Raw genomic sequence first — 19,126 nt, 5'->3', positions numbered from 1 at the left:
AACTGGAATCAAGATTGCTGGGAGAAAGCGACCTCAGATATGCAGATAATACCAACCATGGCAGAAAGCAAAGAGGAATAGGCTTCTGATGAAAGTGAAAGAGGAGAGTCAAAAGGCTAGTTTAAAACTCAGCATTCAAAAAACTAAGATCATGGCATCTGGTCCCATCACTCAGTCAGCCAGCCAGTCAGTTCAGTTGATCAGTCATATCCTACTCTTTGCAACTCCATGGACTGCAACACGCCAAAGTTTCCCTGTACATCACCAATTCTCAAAGCTTGCTCAAACTCATGCCCATCTAGTCGGTGATGTCATCCAACCATCTCATCCTCCCCCCTTCTCCTGCCTTTAATCTTTCCCAGCATCAGGGTCTTTTCCAATGGGTCAGTTCTTTGCATCAGGTGGCCAAAGTATTGGAGCTTCAGCTTCAACATCAATCCTTCCAATGCACATGCAGGACTGAGTTCCTTTAGGATGGACTGGTTGGATCTCCTTGCAGTCCAAGGGACCCTCAAGAGTCTTCTCCAACACTACAGTTCAAAAGCATCAGTTTTTGGCTACCTTTATGGTTCAACACTGGAGAAGGCAATGGCAACCCACTCCAGTACTCTTGCCAGGGAACTCTCATGGACAGAGGAGCCTGGTAGGCTGCAATCCATGGGGTCGCAAAGAGTCGGACACAAGTGAGCAAGTTCACTTTCACTTTTGACTTTCATGCATTGGAGAAGGAAATGGCAACCCACTCCAGTGCTCTTGCCTGGAGAATCCCAGGGATGGCGGAGCCTGGTGGGCTGTCATTGATGGGGTTGCACAGAGTCGGACACGACTAAAGCAACCTAGCTGCAGCAGCAGCAGCATGGTCCAACACTCACAATCATACATGACTACTGGAAAAACCATAACTTTGACAAGACGAACATTTATTGGCAAAGTAATGTCTCTGGTTTTTAATATGCTGTCTAGGTTGGTCATAGCTTTTCTTCCAAGGAGTAAATGTCTTTTAATTTCATGGGTGCAGTCACCAACTGCAGTGATTCTGGAGACCAAGAAAATAAAATCTATCACTGTTTTCATTTATTTCCTATCTATTTCCCATGAAGTGATGGTACCAGATGGCATGATCTTAGTTTTCTGAATATTGAGTTTTAAGCCATCTTTTTCACTCTCTTCTTTCTCTTTCAACAAGAGGATCATTAGTTCTTCTTTCCTTTCTGTGATAAGTATGGTGTCATCTGTGTATCTGAGATTATTGATATTTCTCCTGGCAATTTTGATTCAATCTTGTGCTTCATCCAGTCCAGCATTTCTCATGATGCACTCTGCATATAAGTTAAAGAAGCAGGGTGACAATATACAGCACTGATGTACTGCTTTCCTGATTGGGAACCAGGCTGTTTTTACATGACCAGTTCTAACTGTTGCTTCTTGACCTGCATTCAGATTTCTCAGGAGGCAAGTTAGTTGGTCTGGTATTCCCATCTCTTTAAGAATTTTCCACAGATTATTTTTGTGATTCACAGTCAAAGGTTTTGGAATAGTCAATAAAGCAGATGTTTTTCTGGAATTGTCTTGCTTTTTGTATGAGCCAACAGATGTTGGCAATTTGATTTCTGGTTCCTCTGCCTTTTCTAAAACCAGCTTGAACATCTGGAAGTTCACAGCTCATGTAGTGTTGAAGCCTGGCCTGGAGAATTTTGAGCATTACTTTACTACTATGTGAGATGAGTTCAATTGTGTGGTAGTTTGAGCAGTCTTTGGCATTTCCTTTCTTTGGGATTGGAATGAAAAACTGACCTTTTCCAGTCCTGTGGCCACTGCTGAGTTTTCCAAATTAGCTGGCATATTGAGTGCAGCACTTCTACAGCATCATCTTTCAGGATTTGAAATAGCTCAACTGGAATTCCATCACTTCCACTAGCTTTTTTCATAGTGATGCTTCCTAAGGCCCACTTGACTTCACACTCCAGGATGTCTGGCTCTAGGTGAGTGATCACACCATCATGATTATCTGGGTCATGAAGATCTTTTTTGTATAGTTCTTCTCTGTATTTTTGCCATGTGTTCTTAATATCTTCTGCTTTTGCTAGGTCCATTCCATTTCTGTCTTTTATTGTGCCCATCTTTGCATGAAATGTTTCTTTGATATTTAATTTACTTGAAGAGCCCTCTAGTCTTTCCCATTCTTTTGTTTTCCTCTGTTTCTTTGCACTGATCACTGAGAAAGGCTTTCTTATGTCTCCTTGGTATTCTTTGGAACTCTGCATTCAAATGGGTATATCCTTCCTTTTCTCCTTTGTCTTTTGCTTCTCTTCTTTACACAGCTAACTTTAAGGCCTCTTCAGACAACCATTTTTTCTTTTTGCATTTCTTTTTCTTGGGGATGGTCTTGGTCACTGCCTCCTGTACAATGTCACAAACCTCCATCCATAGCTCATCAGGCACTCTATCAGATCTAATCCCTTGAATCTATTCATCACCTTCACTGTATAATCATAAGTGATTTCATTTAGGTCATACTTGGATGGTATAGTGGTTTTCCCTACTTTCTTCAATTTAAGTATGACTTTGGCAATAAGCTGTTCATGATCTGAGCCACAGTCAGGTCCAAGTCTTGTTTTTCCTGACTATATAGAGCTTCTCCATCTTTGGCTGCAAGTAATATAATCAATCTGATTTTGTTATTGACCATCTTTTGATGTCCATGTGTAGAATTATTACTTGTGTTTTTGGAAGTGTGTCTTTGCTATGACCAGTGCATTCTCTTGGTAAAACTCTCATGAAAAAACTCTGTTAGCCTTTGCCCTGCTTCATTTTGTACTCCAAGGCCAAAGTTGCCTGTTTCTCCAGCTATCTCTTGACTTTCTACTTTTGCATTCCAGCCCCCTATGATGAAAAGGACATCTTTTTCTGGTTTTAGTTCTAGAAGTTCTTGTGGGTCTTCATAGAACCTTTCAACTTCTGTTTCTTTGGCATTACTGGTCAGGGCATAAACTTGTATTACTGTGATATTGAATGGTTTGCCTTGGAAATGAATAGAGATCATTCTGTCATTTTTGAAATTGCACCAAAGTGGTGCATTTTGGAATATTTTGTTGACTATAAGGGCTACATCATTTCTTCTAACGGATTATTGCCCACAGTAGTAGATACAATGGTCCTGTGAGTTAAATTCACCCATTCCCATCCATTTTAGTTCACTGATTTCCTAAACTGTTGATGTTGACTCTTGCCATCTCCTGTTTGACCACTTCTAATTTGCCTTGGTTCATGGACCTAATATTCCAGGTTCCTATGAAATATTGTTATTTACAGTATTGGACTTACTTCCATCAGCAGTCACATCAACAACTGGGCATTGTTTTTGCTTTGGCTCTGTCTCTTCATTTTTTCTGGAGTTATTTCTCCGCTCTTCTCCAGTAGTATATTGAACACCTACTGACCTGGGAAGTTCATCTTTCAGGGCCATATCTTTTTACCTTTTCACACTGTTCCTGGGGTTCTTAAGACAAGAATACTGAAGTGGTTTGCCATTTCCTTCTCCAGTGGGCCACATTTTGTCAGAATTCTTCACCATGACCTGTCCGTCTTGGGTGGACCTACACAGCATGGCCCATATTGAGTTAGACAACACTATGGTCCGTGTGATCAGTTTGATTAGTTTTCTATGATTGTGGTCCCATCACTTCATAGCAAATAGATGGGGAAAACTTGGACACTGTGGGAAATTGTGTTTTCTTGACCTCCAAAATCACTACGAACAGTGACTGTAGCCAAGAAATTCAAAGACACTTTTTCCTTGAAAGAAAAGCTATGACCAACCTAGACTGCACATTAAAAAGCAGAGACATTACTTTTCCAACAAAGGTCCACATAATCAAAGCTCTTTTTTCCAGTAGTGATCTATGGGTGTGAGAGTTGGACTGTAAAGAAGGCTGAATGCCAAGGAATTGATGCTTTCAAATTATGGTGCTGAAAGAGACTCTTGAGAGACACTTGGGCAGCAAGGAGATCAAACCAGTCAATCCCAAAGGAAATCAAACCTAAATATTGATTGGAAGGACTGATGCTGAAACTGAAGCTGCAATACTTTGGCCACCTGATTTGAAGTGTTGAGTCATTGGAAAGTCCCTGACACTGAGAAAGATTGAGGGCAGGAGGAGAAGAGGGAGATAAGCATGGGACGGATGGATGACATCACTGCCTCAATGGACATGATTTTGAGCAAAATCCAGGAGATAGTGAAGGACAGGGAAGTCTGGTGTGCTGCAGTCCATGGTGTCACAGAAACACAACTTAGCAACTGAACAACATTACTCAGCCATAAAAAGGAAGAAAACAATGTCATTTGAAGCAATATGGATGGACCTAGAAATTGTCATACAGAGTGAAGTAAGTAAGAAAGAGAAAAATATCATATTAATGTATGTTTTTGGGATCTAGAGGAAAAATACAGATGAACATATTTGCAAAGCAGAAATAGAGTTATAGATGTAGAAAATAAACTTATGGGTACAAAGAGGGAGAGACAGAAGATAAATTGAGTGATGGTATTGACATATATTGGCGAAGGAAATGGCACCCCACTCCAGTACTCTTGCCTGGAAAATCCCATGGATGGAGGAGCCTGGAAGGCTGCAGTCCATGGGGTTGCTAAGAGTCGGAAACGACTGAGCGACTTCATTTTTCACTTTCATGCATTGGAGAAGGAAATGGCAACCCACTCCAATATTCTTGCCTGGAGAATCCCAGGGACAGAGGAGCCTAGTGGGCTGCCGTCTATGGGGTTGCATAGAGTCGGACACGACTGAAGCGACTTAGCATCATTGACATATATACACTGCATGCTAAGCATGCTGTCTCTTCAGTTGTGTCCAACTCTTTGTGATCCTATCGACTGTAGTATATCAGGCTCCGCTATTGATGGAATTCTCCAGGTAAGAATACTGGAGTTGGTTGCTATGCCTTCCTCCAGGGAAACTTCCTAACCCTGCATTGGCAGGTGGGTTCTTTACCACTATCATCAGCTGGGAAGCCCATATATACACTCAGATCAAATCAGATCAGTGGCTCAGTCATGTCCGACTCTTTGCGACCCCATGAATGGCAGCACACCAGGCCTCCCTGTCCATCACCAACTCCCTGAGTTCACTCAGACTCACGTCCATTGAGTGAGCAATGCCATCCAGCCATCTCATTCTCTGTCGTCCCCTTCTCCTCCTGCCCCCAATCCCTCCCAGCATCATAGTCTTTTCCAATGAGTCAACACTTCGCATGAGGTGGCCAAAGTACTGGAGTTTCAGCTTTAGCATCATTCCTTCCAAAGAAATCCCAGGGCTGATCTCCTTCAGAATGGACTGGTTGGATCTCCTTGTAGTCCAAGGGACTCTCAAGAGTCTTCTCCAACACCACAATTCAAAAGCATCAATTATTCGGTGCTCAGCCTCCTTCACAGTCCAACTCTCACATCCATACATGACCACAGGAAAAAACCATAGCCTTGACTAGACAGACCTTTGTTGGCAAAGTAATGTCTCTGCTTTTGAATATGCTATCTAGGTCGGTCATAACTTTCCTTCCAGGGAGTAAGCGGCTTTTAATTTCATGGCTGCAGTCACCATCTGCAGTGATTTTGGATTCCCAAGAAATAAAGTCTGACACTGTTTCCACTGTTTCCCCATCTATTTCCCATGAAGTGATGGGACTGGATGCCATGATCTTCGTTTTCTGAATGTTGAGCTTTAAGCCAACTTTTTCACTCTCCACATACACATTCAACAAGAGGCTTTTTAGTTCCTCTTCACTTTCTGCCATAAGGGTGGTGTCATCTGCATATCTGAGGTTATTGAGATTTCTCCTGGCAATCTTGATTCCAGTATGTATTTCTTCCAGTCCAGCGTTTCTCATGATGTACTCTGCATATAAGTTAAATAAACAAGGTGACAATATACAGCCTTGATGTACTTCTTTTCCTCTTTGGAACCAGTCTGTTGTTCCATGTCCAGTTCTAACTGTTGCTTCCTGACCTGCATACAAATTTCTCAAGAGGCAGATCAGGTGGTCTGGTATTCCCATCTCTTTCAGAATTTTCCACAGTTGATTGTGATCCACACAGTCAAAGGCTTTGGCAGAGTCAATAAAGCAGAAATAGATGTTTCTCTGGAACTCTCTTGCTTTTTCCATGATCCAGCAGATGTTGGCAATTTGATCTCTGGTTCCTCTGCCTTTTCTAAAACCAGCTTGAACACCAGGAAGTTCACGGTTCACATATTGCTGAAGCCTGGCTTGGAGAATTTTGAGCATTACTTTACTAGCGTGTGAGATAAGTGCAATTGTGCAGTAGTTTGAACATTCTTTGGCATTGCCTTTCTTTAGGATTGTAATGAAAACTGACCTTTTCCAGTCCTGTGGCCACTGCTGAGTTTTCCAAATTTGCTGGCATATTGAGTGCAGCACTTTCATAGCATCATATTTCAGGATTTGGAATAGCTCAACTGGAATTCCATCACCTCCACTAGCTTTGTTCGCAGTGATGCTTTCTAAGGCCCACTTGACTTCACATTCCAGGATGTCTGGCTCTAGATCAGTGATCACACCATCATGATTATCTGGGTCGTGAAGATCTTTTTTGTACAGTTCTTCTGTGTATTCTTGACATCTCTTCTTAATATCTTCTGCTTCTGTTAGGTCCATAACATTTCTGTCCTTTATCAAGCCCATCTTTGCATGAAATGTTCCTTTGGTATATATGATTTTCTTGAAGAGATCTCTAGACCTTCCCATTTAGTTGTTTTCCTCTCTTTCTTTGCATTGATCGCTGAAGAAGGCTTTCTTATCTCTTCTTGCTATTCTTTGGAACTCTGCATTCAGATGTTTATATCTTTCCTTTGCTCCTTTGCTTTTCACTTCTCTTCTTTTCACAGCTATTTGTAAGGGCTCCCCAGACAGCCTTTTTGCTTTTTTGCATTTCTTTTCCGTGGGGATGGTCACGATCCCTGTCTCCTGTACAGTGTCATGAACCTCATTCCATAGTTCATCAGGCACTCTATCTATCTGACCTAGGCCCTTAAATCTATTTCTCGCTTCCACTGTATAATCATAAAGGATTTGATTTCAGTCATACCTGAATGGTCTAGTGGTTTTCCCTACTTTCTTCAATTTAAGTCTGAATTTGGCAATAAGGAGTTCATGGTCTGAGTCACAGTCAGCTCCTGGTCTTGTTTTTGCTGATTGTATAGAGCTTCTCCATCTTTGGCTGCAAAGAATATAATCAATCTGATTTCAGTGTTGACCAGCTGGTGATGTCCACGTATAGAGTCTTCTCTTGTGTTGTTAGAAGAGGGTGTTTGTTATGACCAGTGCATTTTCTTGGCAAAACTCTATTAGTCTTTGCCCTGCTTCATTCCGTATTCCAAGGCCAAATTTGCCTGTTACTCAAGGTGTTTCTTGACTTCCTACTTTTGCATTGCAGTCCCCTATAATGTAAAGGACATCTTTTTTGGGTTTTAGTTCTAAAAGGTCTTTTAGGTCTTCATAGAACCATTCAACTTCAGCTTCTTCAGCATTACTGGTTGGGGTATAGACTTGGATTACTGTGATATTGAATGGTTTGCCTTGGAAACGAACAGAGATCATTCTGTCGTTTTTGAGATTGCATCCAAGTACTGCATTTCAGACTCTTTTGTTGACCATGATGGCTACTCCATTTCTTCTGAAGGATTCCTGCCTGCAGTAGTAGATATAATGGTCATCTGAGTTAAATTCACCCATTCCAGTCCATTTCAGTTTGCTGATTCCTAGAATGTTGACATTCACTCTTGCCATCTCTTGTTTGACCACTTCCAATTTGCCTTGATTCATGGACCTGACATTCCAGGTTCCTATGCAATATTGCTCTTTACAGCATCGGACCTTGCTTCTATCACCAGTCACATCCACAACTGGGTATTCTTTTGGCTTTGGCTCCATTCCTTCATTCTTTCTGGAGTTATTTCGCCACTGAGCTCCAGTAGCATATTGGGCACCTACTGACCTGGGGAGTTTCTCTTTCAGTATCCTAGCCTTTTGCCTTTTCATACTGTTCATGGGGTTCTCAAGGCAAGAATACTGAAGTGGTTTGCCATTCCCTTCTCCAGTGGACCACATTCTGTCAGATCTCTCTACCATGGCCCCCCCATCTTGGGTTGCCCCACAGGCATGGCTTAGTTTCATTGAGTTAGACAAGGCTGTGGTCCTAGTGTGATTAGACTGACTGTGAGTATGGTTTCAGTGTGTTTTCCCTCTGATGCCCTCTTGCAACACCTACAGTCTTACTTGTGTTTCTCTTACCCTGGATGTGGGGTATCTCTTTACGGCTGCTCCAGCAAAGCGCAGCCATTTCTCCTTACCTTGGACAAGGGGTGTCTCCTCACAGTCGCCCTTCCTGACCTTCAATGTGGGATATCTCCTCTAGGCCCTCCTGTGCCTGTGCAGCCAGGGCTCCGTGGACGTTGGGTTGGTCCTCCTGGCCGCCGCCCCTGGCCTCAGGCGTGGGTTGCTCTTCCCACCCGCCACCCCTGGCCTTGGCCTTAGGGGCATGAGGTAGCTCCTCCAGGCCGTGGCCCCTGACCTCGGACACGCGGTAATTCCTCTCTTTGCAGCCTCTGACCTCGGAAGCTGGATATCTCCTCTCAGCTGCTCCCCTGACCTCAGACATGGGATAGCTCCTCTCAACCGTTCCTGCGCAGTCTCAGTCTGGTACTCTCGGCGGCTGCCTCTGACCTTGGACGAGGGGTAACTCTTCCCGGCCACCACCCTTCGGGCATGGGGTCCTCCCGGCTTCTGCCCTTGACCTCAGACGTGGGGTGGCTCCTCTCGGCTGCGCTTAGTGCCCTGGTCACACTACTATGTGTATAATGATAACTGATGAGACCTACTGTATAGCACAGGGGGAAAGAAAAGAAGGTATAATCTGTCTGTAGGAAATAAAGTAAGTTAACCTTAAAAATGCATTCCAATATAAAGTAGGTGCAGACAAATACTGTCTGATTCCACTTATATGAGGTACTTAGAATAGTCAAATTCATAGAGTCAGAAAGTACATTGGTAGATGCCAGGGGTTGGAAGCAGGTGGGGAAGGGGAAATCTAGACATTGTGTTTAAATGGGGACAGTTTCAGTTCAGGAAAGTGAAAAATTTAGGAGATGGATGATGGTGAGAGTTTCACAACAATGTGAATGTACTTAGTACCACTGAAATGTACAGTTAAATATGGTTTAAATTGTATGTTTTCTATTAGATGACTTTTACCACACACACACACAAAAAAAATTAAAAAGAGGAGAATGGAAATCAAATCTGGAAATTTTAAGTGTTTTGAAAAAAAAGATTAAGCTCATACTTTGTATAACTATTTTGGCTAGGAAGAGTAGGAGGCAGTTGGGAAGTTGTTGGGAGGAATATATGTGAACTCCTTGAAATGAACATTCTGGCAGGTAGACTAATGGTGAGTTCATTCATGTTATATACAGAATGGCTTTTAGTGACATTAGTGAGAAAGTCAGTGTCCTCTTCCACAAGGATGGTGTCTTTTATTCTTTAGTACAGAAAGTGACTGCCAATTGAAATACTCAGTAATTTGCTTTCTATTCTAAAATATTTAAAGAACAGTCAAACTGTGTTTAGAGGTTAAGAAAGATCATTTCCTTAAGCTATTTTTCCATGAGTGTATTCAAGTGGAAAATTTTATTTTAAAAATTGTATGTTTTGGCTCAGGGTTCAATGAAACAGTTTTCTTCTCTAGTCAAATTTCAGTGCCTATCCTGGAAACCAGTCTTTTCACTATACAAAAATAAATATCTTCAGTTGGTGGAAAAAGTAAAGAATATTACAATCCTTCCTAAATAGTTTTCAAACTTTGGGTTTTAATTATATCACATAGTCTAGTCATAGTTCTAAGGACAAGTTCAATGGCTACTAAGCAGAGATTTTATTCCTAGCTTAGTTCTTAAATATCGATCGGAACAAAATCAGTAGATTCATCCTTGAACTTCAAAAATTATAAGGAAAAATCAGAATGTTGCAATTAAATTCAAGTCTACAAATGCTGCCAAGCATAAGGCAATTCAAAGGAACACAAAATGAGTATCCCACAGAATTCATATATTTTTAATATTAATAAGTTAGCTTACATTTCTCATTGTAATCTTTGCTATACAAAGCTGGACAGTTCCATTTAATTTGTTTCAAAGGATTCATGTCCATTGAAAGTATATGCAAAAGAGACACAGATGTATGGAACAGTCTTTTGGACTCAGAGCGGGGGGGTAGGGGGGGGATTATTTGGGAGACTGGCATTAAAACATGTACAATATCATATAAGAAACGAATCACCAGTCCAGGTTCGATGCAGGATACAGGAAGCTTGGGGCTGGTGCACTGGGATGACCCAGAGGGATGGTATGAGGAAGGAGGTGGGAGGGGGGTTCAGGATGGGGAACACGTGTACACCCGTCATGGATGTATGTTGATGTATGGCAAAACCAATACAATATTGTAAAGTAAAAAATAAAAAATAAATAAATCTAAAAAAAAAAAAAAAGAAAGAAAGTATACACAAAAATGTCTGATCAACTGAGTTTTTATTATATGGTTTGGAAGGGCCTATCTCCAAAATAATTTTTCCAAAATGATTTTCTATTTATCAAATAAGTTGGACAGAGTTATTAAAACATAGGTCTTAGTTAATAGTAATGAGCTAATGTTAATTTCCAGGTTTTGACAAATGTACCACAGTGATGCAAAAAGTTAACAATGAGGAAACCAGTTAAGGGAGATACAGGAAACCATGGTGGCATCTTGATCCTAGACTTACCAGCCTCCAGAACTGTGAGAAATAGATTTCTGTTGTTTATAAACTACCAAATCTGTGGTGTTTTGTTATAGCAGTTAAAACAGCCTTATTAAAAAAAAAAAAACTTTCAGTAGTTTTGTAGTTTTGCATTTTATATGTAGTTATATAAAAGTAAGTCTTATAAAAACCAGTTTATTTTGGAATAATTTTAGATTTGTAGAAAAGTAAAAAAAAAAAAAAAAGTAGCATTTCCTGTAAAGGAAAAATTCCCTTTCTCCAAGCAATGAGAACCCCTCTGTGAAAATAATAATGTATATTATTTATGTCAACATAAAATTGACATTTTATGGAAAATCAGCATTATTTGAAAATCATCTAAGCTGTCCATGTTCTGAAAAGAGAGGCAAAATAGGGAGGAATCGCCAAACGTATAAAGGAAACTCAAAATACAAGAAGCCCATCACAAATCATAGACATTTGTCCTCAGAGATACAGTCCAAAAACAAGTAAACAATTTAAAGAGTCTTTAGCATGAATGTTGTTGTTCAGTTGCCCAGTCTTGTTTAACTCTTTGCAACCCCATGGACTGCAGCACTCCAGGCTTCCCTGTCCATTACCAGCTCCCAGAGCTTGTGCAAACTCATATTCATTGAGTCAGTGATGCCATCCAAACATCTCATCCTCTGTCATCCCCTTCTCCTCCTGCCCTCAATTTTTTCCAGCACCAGGGACTTTTCCAATGAGTCAGCTATTTGCATCAAATGACCAAAATACTTAGCATGAATACAAAAAGTAAAATCCTGCAAATAGTATTGGCCTTGATTAAAAACTATTCTTCTTACTGTCATAAATCCATCTTGAGAACTTAAGAGGATTTCTACATCCTGAAATAAAAATGTATTTTTGTGTTTAGATGTTGCCTCAATCATTACCAAATTCTTTTATAAAAGTAAATATCTTTGACATAATCTAAGTAATTTTACCTTATTCACACAATTTGTACAGCATTTTTATCATTCCAGGTATCCCAATTTTCAATTAGTTAGTCTATGAATATTTCAGAGTAAAATTTATTCTGTTTAAAATTTGTGTGTGTGGGGGAAACTTCTTTACAATGTTGCATTGGTTTCTGCCATACAATGCAAATCAGCCTTAATTATACATATATCAGCTCCCTCTTGAACATTTTTCCCATCCTTTCAATAATTTTTTGATTAATTAGCCATAAAATTATTTGTTCAAAAGATACTTATTGAGTACCTACTATGTGTCAGACACCTTTATAAGTACTGGAGATCTAGCAGTCAGCAAAAGAGGATGAAATAAAAACACTGCCCTCAGTGGAGCTTACAATCTATTTACACTGTTCTTAAAAAGTAATGAGAAAATATAACAAGGAAATGGTTTCACTAAAACTGAATCAACTTCATACCTTCAAGCTCTTTTACAGGAAAACCTAATAAGAAACAGTCTGTTATTTTTGGATGTTAAGGAACACCTTATTGTAGCTCTGCGGTAAAAGACACTTGGGAGTAGCTTGCCTATGCCACACAATGACATTATCTGACAAGACAGTGTCACTGTAAAACTCCCTCTTCCATCGACCAAACTCTGATAAAGGAAGGTTCTAAAAAGGTCAGTCTTTGAGATCATCCTATGAACTTATCAATAATGCATGGAGTTTTATTTATTATTCATGCTTAACTTGAAATTGTTCTCTTTAATCCTTGAGAGTAGATTTTTAGATCCAGGAGTGTTTTGAATATTGGGATAAATTAGCTTCCCATTCTTCAGTATCTCATCCAACTGTGTATTTTGACATCTTTATTTTTAATATTATCCTTAATATTAATTCATCTACTATTTCTTTCCTGCACATGTATTTTCAGTTCAATTGTACATAAGTGTATATCATAAACCATACTGATCACAGTGGCTGGCATATTAATACTTTCAATTCAGTTTAAAACAAATAGGAAAGAGAAAAAAATCCCCAAATCCATTCAAAGCTCACATTCTCTACATCCTCCAAATTAGGAGACTTCAACCATAAGCTTCCTTTCATTTCCCAGAGAGTTATTTCATGTACTATAAGACCTATCCTTTCTGTCTGTGACATTCCAGTATTGAAAGCATGAAAGATTTTGCTTTTCTTCTGGTTATTGCTTTCAATCACCACTCTAAACCACCCTCTAAAAAAAGTGATAAAATAAGAAATTTTTTAAAAAGTGTACATGTCCACATCTTGATATAGAGGACTAAGTTTAAGTCCTTTGTCCAGCTTATTAGTTTGGGATCTTGGGTTTAGTTAAGTACCAATTCTTTAACATCATGGTTGATCCAATTAATGAAAGCACAGAGAGAAAAATACAGGTTACAGTGGATACAATGCTTTCAACTGGCAAGTTTTAAGAGAAATAACATGAAACAAAATGACTTATAGAGAAAATATGTGTTCTATTGTCATTCAGAAACAATAAACTGCACCCTCACACAACTATAGAAGAGTATTACTAATGTTCACAGATCACTCAATTATAAATTCCTTTTGCAATTAATTTTCTTTCTTTGATTTTGTACAAGTAAATAACAGAATATAGATTTTCCATTCATGAATGGTGCAAAGTAATGCAGGCTTTTCAAACACACAGCTTTAAATATACAGAGTAATCAGTAACTGAGTTAATGTAGCTTTTTAATGCTACACGCATAATTATTTAAAATAGCATGCACATTTACATTAAAAGTGCAAAACAAAACCAAAAAAAGAGATAGTGTGATTAGGAAAATAAGCATATCTTCACTAAAGTGGGTTCTCCTTTCTTGCACCACTTTGAATCTTCAAAACTTCAGGGCTGTTTGGCCAATATTTATATGAGTGAGTAGAATAATCATTTTTTATTTAGTTCATTGAGCTACCCTTGGGCATTTTCACTTATGAAAAGGGAGAACTGTATTTTTTTTTTTTCATCTTGTTGCTTTGAATTTTGGAAGCTATTTGATAGTGATACTTCTTAACTATCAAATTGTTTAAAAACTCTATTGGGCTTTCATAAACAATTTGTCAGTTATTCAAAAAGTTAAGGATAGAATTACAACATGACCAAACAATTTGACTCTTAAGTATATATCCAAAAGAAATAAAGGAATAAGTTTACATAAAAACTTGTACATGTATATTCATAGCAGCATTATTCATAATAGTATTAAAAATAGGATAAAAATATCCAACTGATGAATGAATAAATAAAATATGGAATATCCATGCAATGGAATATCATTTGATGTTAAAAAAGTAATGAACTATTGATACATTCTATAACATGAATGAAACTTGAAAACATTATGCTAAGTGAGAGAATCCAAGCAGAAAAATGTCTCATATTGTTTGCTGTCATTTATATGAAATGCCAAGGATAGGCAAAGCTACAGAGAAATAAAATAGGTTCATGGTTGCCAGGGACTGAGACGAGGAGGGAATGGAAAATGATTGCCATGAAAATGTTCTATAATTTGATAGTGGTGATGGATGCTCACCTTTGTGAATATACTGAAAAACTACTTAAAACTGTACACTTAAAAGGGTGAATTTTGCAACATGTAAATGATACCTCAATATAAAAATACTGTCATTAAAAAGCACAACATAAAAAAAAAAAAACTCATTCAGTTCCCCTATTTACTGGTTGTGTGGATTTAGGCAAATTACTAAGCCACTCTGAGTTTGATTTTTGTTATCTAATTAAGATATGTGCTGTTGTTATTAATTGCTAAGCTCTGTCCTACTCTTTTGTGACCCCATGGACTGTAGTCCGCCAAGCTCCTCTGTCCATGGAATTCTCCAGACAAGAATACTGGAGTGGGTTGCTGTTTCCTTCTCAAAGGGATTTTCCTGACCCAGGAATTGAATTTGCATCTCCTGCGGGCAGATTCTTTACCACTAAGCTACCACAAGTGATATCAAATATGAAGGGGACGATAGAGGATGAGATGGTTGGATGGCATCACCGATTCAATGGACAAGAGTTTGAGCAAACTCCGGGAGATAATGAAGGACAGGGAAGCCTGGAGTGCTGCAGTCCATGGGGTCACAAAGAGTCTGACATGACTGAGCAACTGAACAACAACATAGTTAAGTGATAAAATGAGAAAATCTTGAGATGCAGTACATACTTATAAGTGGAGCTATTATTATTGTCATTGTCATTATTACTATAATTTTCAAACCAAGGACTAGAAAAGGGCTCATAAATCTCCAACTCCTTCAATTGACTAATGAAATGTGTTATCTTTCTGTCCTGTGTTCTTTCTTCTTATGCTAAATATGTCAAAGTTACTGCAAATCAATACAAAACACAGGTATATGTATACACACATGCATTACACACATCCATATACTAATATACATATGTAAAATAATATCCAAATAATGCTTTGTATCAATTTTCTCAACAAACTAGCTTTCATTTATATGGAATATCTTCCAGTGACACTCTATTCATATCTGAAAAAGGCTATACTCCTTAAAATATAAACAAACAAATCCATGTATGCAGATGACGGTACTCATTGGATGTCAGTCAAGATGTCATCCACTTTGGGTTACACTTGCTCTTAACTTACTGAAACAAGAACCTGTAGTTATCTTTTTGTCTACTTTTAAATACAGAGACAAACCATTTAACCATTTAAGTTAGGGAAGTGGTTTTATTTTTCTAGTCACTAAATTTCTAAGGATGATACTATCTTAGTGTTTATATGTCAACATATTAAACTATATATCCATTTATACTTAGGGCAAGATAGTTCAAAATATGTTCTATCTGTAATTTAAGCTTCCCTAACCACCTGAAAAATTACATTATTTCTAGAATGCCTGCTTGAAGCTAAGTATATTTCATATATAATAATATTAATATTTTATATATAAATTATTGTTATTATTTAGAGTAATTGCATTAATTGAGTGCAATGCCCATGCACTCATTGAATATAATTTTGCTAAGAACTTTAAATGAGATAATATTACAGAGAATACTTGGCAAAGATGAAAATATCATATTGTTCTTTTATAATGGTACCTTTTATTTGTACAATGCCTTACAGCTTTAAAAAGAGATTTCATATACATGATTTTAATTAGTGATACAAAATCAGCATGAGACTGGTGAATAGTGGAGCATGTATATTCATTTCAAGAAGCATTCTATATTCAAACACATTACTTTAGTTACAAATAGCTAATGATATATATTCAGTATTTCTCATTCCTTTTCACAGATGTAAAGACTGAGATACACAAAACTTAGATAACTTATATATGGATGCTCAGAATAAATTGGATATGAAAGTTATCTTCTTTATAATTTTCTTGCTGAAAGATATAGTTAACTGAAAGCAACATGAAATGAATTCTTGGACATTCAAAAGGAAAAGACAAAAGAACATCAGACATTGAAAGAAGGGCATGATTCCAATATGTACAGAACATTCACAGGTAAAATACACTGTCATCTGTGATATTGCTGTTTATACTCAGCATTTCTCAAATTCACAGATAAAGAGCATATCAATTTTAATGATGGATAAAACACAGTAGTTTCGCTCCCAAAGATTCATCCCATTAGCTCCCAGCCCACATTGCTCTGAGAATCACTGTGATGTACAGACAAGAATATTGTGTTCTGGGAGAGGAGTGAATATTGAGTAGATAAGAACTCTATCCAAAGTATATGGTTTGTAGAGAGGAGTGGGAAAGAAAACTAATGTGGAGTGAGGTAAGTCAGAAGGAGAAACACAATACTGTATATTAACACATATATATATATGGAATTTATAAAAACAATGCCAACAATACTACATGCAGGGCAGCAAAGGAGACACAGATGTAAAGAACAGACTTTTGGACTCAGTGGGAGAAGGCAAGAGGGGATGATTTGAGAGAATACCATTAAAATATGCACATTACCATATGTAAAATAGCTGACCAATGAAAGTTTTGATGCATGAAGGAGGGCAACCAAAGTCACTGCTCAGGGATAACCCAGAGGGATAGGGTAGTTAGGGAGGTGGGAGGGGGTTTCAGGATGAAGAGGGGTGGACACATGTATACCTGCAGCAGATTTATACTGATGTATGGCAAAAATCACCACAATATTGAGAAGTAATTATTTTCCAACTAAGAAGTCGCTCAGTAGTGTCCAACTCTTTGTGACCCCATGGACTGTAGCCTACCAGGCTCCTCCATCCGTGGGATTTTCCAGGCAAGAGTACTGGGGTGGGTTGCCATTTCCTTCTCCAGGGGATCTTCCCAACCCAGGGATGGAACCTGGGTCTCCTGCATTGTAGGCAGCCACCAGGGAAGGTGGCTCAACTAAAATAAATGAATTTTAAAAATAAACATGTTGAATGATGCTAAATTTCATGCTCATATAAAACAATGTTTCTCTTAGGAAACATAGAAATACCTAGAAATAAAGGCCAGAAGTATGTAGTTAACTCACAATTATAGGTATATATACATATATATGTGGAGAAGGAGATGGCACCCCACTCCAGTACTCTTGCCTGGAGAATCCCAGGGACGGGGGAGCTTGATGGGCTGCCGTCTATGGGGTCGCGCAGAGTCGGACACGACTGAAGCGACTTAGCAGCAGCAGCAGCATACATATATATATGAGACAGAGAACGAATGTGTAGAAAACCAATGGCGAATCTGTGTTATTGAGGGGGAAGAGGGGGATACATTGAACTGCTCTTATCTAACGAGGTAACTCTCGCTGGTGGACAGTTTGTGTGGCCCAGCCTGCCAGCCCAGAGCACCAGGGCTTAGTGTGCCAGGCAGATCCCGGCCCGTCCAACGCTCACTCACTCCCCAGTCCTCGACACTGAACCTCCCCTCTCTGTCTTCTCCCTCTTCCATTCCCAACCCCATCCCTTCCTCTCTTCACCTACTCCACCCCTCCCCGTCTACAGTAAACTCCACCCCCTGCCACCCAGGTGAGACACTGAGCTGCGTCATCAATGTGGCCCTTGTGACCTCACAGAAATGCTCCTCGCCTGGCCCCAGGGCCCCAGTGTAGTCAGCAGAGGTGAGCAGCAGAGGCTGGCAGCTCGGGGCGGTGTGACCTCCCAGCTGTGCAGCTTCTAGGCGGCAGTCTCCAACTCTGGACAGCGGAAGGAGGCAGTGGCCACAAACAACTAGCATCCAGTAGCTCATCAGGTCTGGTCAAGGGTTCCACTCCCTCCCTCCTCAGTTACCTTCTCCGCCACCTGTCCGCCTCCCATGAAGCCTGCTTCAACCCTCCCGCTAGCAGGCCCTCAGCCCACCCATCTGCCTGCGTAGTCTGTCGCTGCTCCTTCCACCCCGTGACCATCCTGGTGGCCTTCTTCCTGTCGCCAGGCCTAGAGCCAAAGACTGGTCACATGTAGCAGATGATGGCCCTAAACTGCATCTGCAAGGAGCTTCTAAACCTGTGCCACAGACACCCCCACTCCCCATGTTCGGGAGGGCCAGTGGACAACGACATGTTTCACTGGCAAGTGAAGATAATGGAGCCCAAGGACAGCCCCTATCAGGGAGGAGTCTTCTTCTTAAGGATCCAGTTCCCTTCAAAGTATCCTTTCAAACCACTGAAAATCGTGTTCTCCGCCTGAATTTACCATCCAAACATTAACAGAAATGGAAACATCTGTCTGGACATTCTTAGATCTGAGTGGTTGCCAGCACTGACCATCTCGAAAGTACTGTTATTCATTTGCTCCATGTTGTGCTATCCCAACTCAGGTGATCCTTTGGTGCCTGAGATAGCTTAGCTCTACAGAAAGGATAAGGGGAAGTTTGATAGAATTGCTCTGGAATAGATTCAGAAATATCTCATGTAATTTAAAAATAAATGATAATTCTATCACCCTAATAAAGCTGGCAGTTCAATTTGTTATATTTTGTCTGTTTTGTATGAAAGGAGTTCTCCTCATTCTTCTGGGCACATTTGTTACAGCTTCTATATCAGGGTGTGGAGGGGATGAAGGGAGTCTGAGGATGCTGGTGGGTTGGAGGAAGGATTAGTGGGTGGGGATAAGGTTGGGGTTTGGGTTTACAACCAGGGTTAATCCAGTTTTAACTAAAAGTTTGCTTTGTTTAGGATTGGGAAAGCAAGAATAAGGAGTTAGTGGCTTTAGGATAAGGGGAGAAATTTTCACCAACCTGAGGGATAATTTTTAATGTGGAGTCTTTTAGAACTGACAATGCTGAGGAAAACAGTGAAGATTACAAAGCTAGTTAGGTATCCATTTTAT

At 39.5% G+C, this 19,126-nt stretch overlaps 1 pseudogene; it reads left to right on the top strand.

The window, feature by feature from the left end:
• Positions 1-17,918: 17,918 nt before the first annotated feature.
• Positions 17,919-18,712, top strand: LOC102389793 (annotated as a pseudogene).
• The last annotated feature ends 414 nt before the right edge of the window (positions 18,713-19,126 follow it).

This window comes from Bubalus bubalis, chromosome X (genome assembly GCF_019923935.1).
Source record: "Bubalus bubalis isolate 160015118507 breed Murrah chromosome X, NDDB_SH_1, whole genome shotgun sequence".
In the NCBI taxonomy this organism is placed as follows: Eukaryota; Metazoa; Chordata; class Mammalia; order Artiodactyla; family Bovidae; genus Bubalus; species Bubalus bubalis.
This window is presented reverse-complemented; position numbering and strand designations above follow the sequence as displayed.